General features: G+C 48.8%; 1 pseudogene across 1 annotated transcript, besides 1 other annotated feature; it reads right to left on the bottom strand.

Annotated features, from left to right (window-relative positions):
• Positions 1 to 1,201: 1,201 nt before the first annotated feature.
• 28SrRNA-Psi:CR40741 (28S ribosomal RNA pseudogene:CR40741) lies at positions 1,202 to 2,459 on the bottom strand (annotated as a pseudogene; the record flags this gene model as incomplete). The annotated part of the gene is given in 1 exon segment: positions 1,202 to 2,459. The product of its transcript is annotated as a 28S ribosomal RNA pseudogene (ribosomal RNA).
• Positions 2,460 to 4,393: part of a mobile genetic element that runs on past the window's edge.

The following is a 4,393-nucleotide window of genomic DNA, read 5'->3' as shown; positions in this document are numbered from 1 at the left end:
CCACTATAAAATCAAGACTCACCTTCCCGGATCCCACTTCGCCTTCCTCAAATCATTCACTGAGGGTAGAGAGTTCCAAGTTCGCTGCGGAACAGCGACCAGCACGCCTAGGCCGATAAGAGCCGGAGTACCCTAAGGCAGCGTTCTTGAACCAATACTGTACACACTCTACACAGCAGACCTTCACACCCTCCCGGAGCCTAACAGTGGCCACATATGCCGATGACACCGCCTTCCTAGCCTCCGCCTCAGACCCCCAAGAAGCATCAGCCATCATTCAAAGCCAGCTGGATGCCCTCGACCCATGGTTGAAACGATGGAACATTGCCGTGAACGCAGATAAATCCTCCCAAACCACTTTCTCCCTGCGCAAAGGAGACTGCCCCCCAGTCACGCTCAACGGGAAAACTATTCCAACCTCAAGCTCCCCGAAATACCTTGGATTGACTCTAGACCGGGTCTCACTTGGCACACCAGGCTGACCTGCGCCTCAAGCAACTCCACTGGCTCATCGGGAAAAGGTCCAAACTTAGGGAAAACCTAAAACTCCTCCTGTACAAGGCCATCCTGAAGCCAATTTGGACTTATGGGATTCAGCTGTGGGGCACTGCCAGCGTCTCAAACCGCAACCGCATACAGCGCTTTCAGAACAAGTGCCTGAGGCTAATCGCTGACGCTCACCCATACCATCCGTTATCCACAAGGAGCTTGGAATGCCATGGGTAGCAGAGGAGATCTCCCGCTTCAGCGAGAGATACGCTAAAAGACTGGACAACCACCCTAACCATCTGGCTATTAACCTCCTGGATAACAGTGAAACCATCAGACGCCTCCAGAGGAAACACCCGCTTGATCTCCCCCACCTATAACCCACAACAATAAACCCCCGACCAATCTACAACTTTGTAATCCCTTAAGTTAATGCCCGCCCCCCCCCCCCCCCCACCCAAACATTTAATTATTGTCCACATGGACAGATTTTAAATTTATAAATAGATCGTTAAAATCGATAAAATTCTTTAAATTCTTTATATTAATTATATGATAGGGACAATATCATATGCGTCACTAAATTGATGACGAGGTGTTTGGCTACTCCTGATAAAATTCTTTAAATTCTTTATATTAATTATATGATAGGGACAATATCATATGCGTCACTAAATTGATGACGAGCTGTTTGGCAACCATTTATTTTATATCGAATCATCAAGCAAAGGATAAGCTTCAGTGGATCGCAGTATGGCAGCTGCTCAACCACTTACAACACCTTGCCTGTTACAAAAGTCGTTTACAATTGATTCTAGGCTTTGTCATTGTATTAAATAATGCTTTTATATGTAACTAGCGCGGCATCAGGTGATCGAAGATCCTCCCAATTTACTATGTTACAAATTACATTGGCATCACATCCATTGTCGTTTATAAAGTAAATTATAAACTTTAAATGGTTTAGAAGGCATACAATGCAAATTGCCCCTTATTTATCATTGCAGTCCAGCACGGAGACGACCTTAGAGGCGTTCAGGCATAATCCAACGGACGTAGCGTCATACCACTGTTCGCTCGAACAAGTATTGTGCCATTGGTTCGTACCTGCGGTTCCTCTCGTACTACGCAGGAATGCTGTCGCAACAACGTTTTGTCATTAGTAGGGTAAAACTAACCTGTCTCACGACGGTCTAAACCCAGCTCACGTTCCCTTGCATGGGTGAACATTCCAACGCTTGGTGAATTTTGCTTCACAATGATAGGAAGAGCCGACATCGAAGGATCAAAAAGCGACGTCGCTATGAACGCTTGGCCGCCACAAGCCAGTTATCCCTATGGTAACTTTTCTGACACCTCTTGTTAAAAACTCTTTAAACCAAAAGGATCGATAGGCCGAGCTTTTGCTGTCCCTGTGTGTACTGAACACCGAGATCAAGTCAGCATTTGCCCGTTTGCTCTATGTGTGGTTTCTGTCCGCACTGAGCTGGCCTTGGGACACCTCCGTTATTATTTGAGAGACTTACCGCCCCAGTCAAACTCCCTACCTGGCAATGTCCTTGAATTGGATCATACCTGAGTAATTGGAGTTATACCAAATTTTCAAATCAAAAATACATAAATGCATCGTTTTATTAAAGAATTTGTTTGCGATTATATAACAAACTCGTGATACTTTGATCAAGAAGCTTGCATCAAAACCCAATACCATAAGATATAATAAATATATCCGTATAATAGCTAGGAAATGATACACGTTCCATTTAATCAAGTAAGTAAGGAAACAATAAGAGTAGTGGTATTTCATTGACGATAGCAAACCGAGGTCTAATATCTCCCACTTATTCTTCACCTCTTATGTCTCCTTACACTGCCAGATTAGAGTCAAGCTCAAAAGGGTCTTCTTTCCCCGCTAATTATTCCAAGCCCGTTCCCTTGGCTGTGGTTTCGCTAGATAGTAGATAGGGACAATGTATGCTTTTCGGATCCCTCCGAACTTGTTTTACGTGGCGTGTTCCACACTGAAGGGATTACAACCACGGCACCCTATACACCCACAAGTGAGCATATGGTGCATGTGTCTGAATACGTCAGACAAGCGTCCCGGGCTAGAAGCTATAGCTATGTACATAGCGACCACCCCGGTAGCAATTCGAGTACTTGCTTGCCGGGCAAGCACTCCCCCTTGCTGAGGAGCGAGATCTACCTAAAATCTCTACTGATCTCTGGGTCTCAGCACCCGAGTTTTGCGCAACCAGCACCGTAACTCAAACGTCGAGCATGAAGGCTCTACCCGCGATATGGGTACCAACCACAGCCACCACGATACTCCCACCAGGGGGCCTACCTCAATGAGCAGTCTTGGATAGCTGCTCAACCCGTGGTACCGAAAAGAGGCTTGGTGGGCCTCCCCCTTTTGCTCCGACAAGCATGGTTAGAGGAACCTATCGCTGTATTAGTCGTCTCTTACGACAAGCAACAGCGGACTGTGGTAGTATTCTCGCCCGCTAACCACACGGCAAAGATGTTGAGCTAAACGCCCCTCCTCCTCAGGAACACTTCCTCCGCGAACATTGCCAGCCGTTGAGTCTTCTCTTGATCATCCAGGATTCTCTCGAAGATCCAGTTTTCGCCAAGGCGCTGCACTTCAAGTCCATCTAGGTCCCGCAGATCTGCATATAGGGGGCAAGCGCACAAAATGTGCATCCAGTCCTCATATGGATCTCCACATGAGCAAGCAGTGGTATCGCTGAGGGCTCTCCCGTGCAAAAATGCATTGAACGACCCGTGCCCTGTAAGCAGGAAAGACGTCCTCATCGAGAATCCAAAACTTGAATCCCGATAGGCAAGAGTGACGTATGGGATAAACCTATGCGTCACCCGTCCTGGTTCGCTGTCGTCGTCCCATCTGTTCTGCCAACTCTGGATTAAACACTCCTCTAGGCGAGTCTTCCTCTGCTCCCAGCTTAGACACGCAATGTCCTCGCCGTAAAGCCAGTCGTTCTCCTCCAGCGGGAATCCACGTTTTAGCTTGTATTTGACCGCTAATAACTTAGCAGCCAGATCAAGCGGGGGAGCTCCACCAAGTACCTGCAGTGCCACTGTGGACACTGTTCGGCATACCGAAAGGCATCCAAGCAGGATTAGCCTCTGGCAGGTGGCTAGTCGCCTCTGGGCAGCTACTTGTTCCGCGGTGTCATACCATACCGGGGCACCAAACAGCACACAAGGTGCCATGAGTCCGTCATATATGGTCCGCCTGGCTCGAGGACTGAAGCCCCAGTCGGCTCGAAGCACACGCGCCAATGCTCCAACGACTCCGGTCATCCGCTGGCGAAGCGAAGCTATGTGCGTGAGAAATTTTTCATTCCTTCACTGACCGTGATGCCAAGATACCGACAGCTACGCACATACGAAAGGTTCGCTCCAGCAAACCTCACCGTAGGCGCACGTCTCAAGGCACCTTTCAGCAGCATGATTACTGTCTTGCTGGTCGAGACGGCAACGCCAACTTCCGCTCCCCACGTTTCTACGATGGACATTAGTTGCGCTCCTTTTTCCTTTAGCACAGCTCGGGAATTTCCCTCGACGAGAAGCAGCAAGTCATCCGCGTATGCACTCAGCTGGCAATACGGCTGGAGACGCTGAAGCAGTACATCCATAAGTATGTCCCAGATAAATTGGCCGCTGATTGATCCCTGCGGGCAGCCTCTAGTTACCGGTACATCCACAGTACCGGAACTGCTTCGGATCACTGCTCTTCGGCCGGAGAATAAGCTCTGCCACAAGCCCATTTCCCGGCATCCCAAGTCGGCTAGTCGGCAGAGTGCAGCACTCCATTCGACGTTGTCGAATGCTCCTTTGAAGTCCACGAATGTGCCGAGCACGTATTGCGCCGGGCTGG

The sequence above is a fragment of the Drosophila melanogaster genome, chromosome X, assembly GCF_000001215.4.
Source record: "Drosophila melanogaster chromosome X".
NCBI classification, from domain to species: domain Eukaryota; kingdom Metazoa; phylum Arthropoda; class Insecta; order Diptera; family Drosophilidae; genus Drosophila; species Drosophila melanogaster.
The sequence above is the reverse complement of the archived record's forward strand: the minus strand, read 5'-3'. Positions and strand labels throughout refer to the sequence as shown.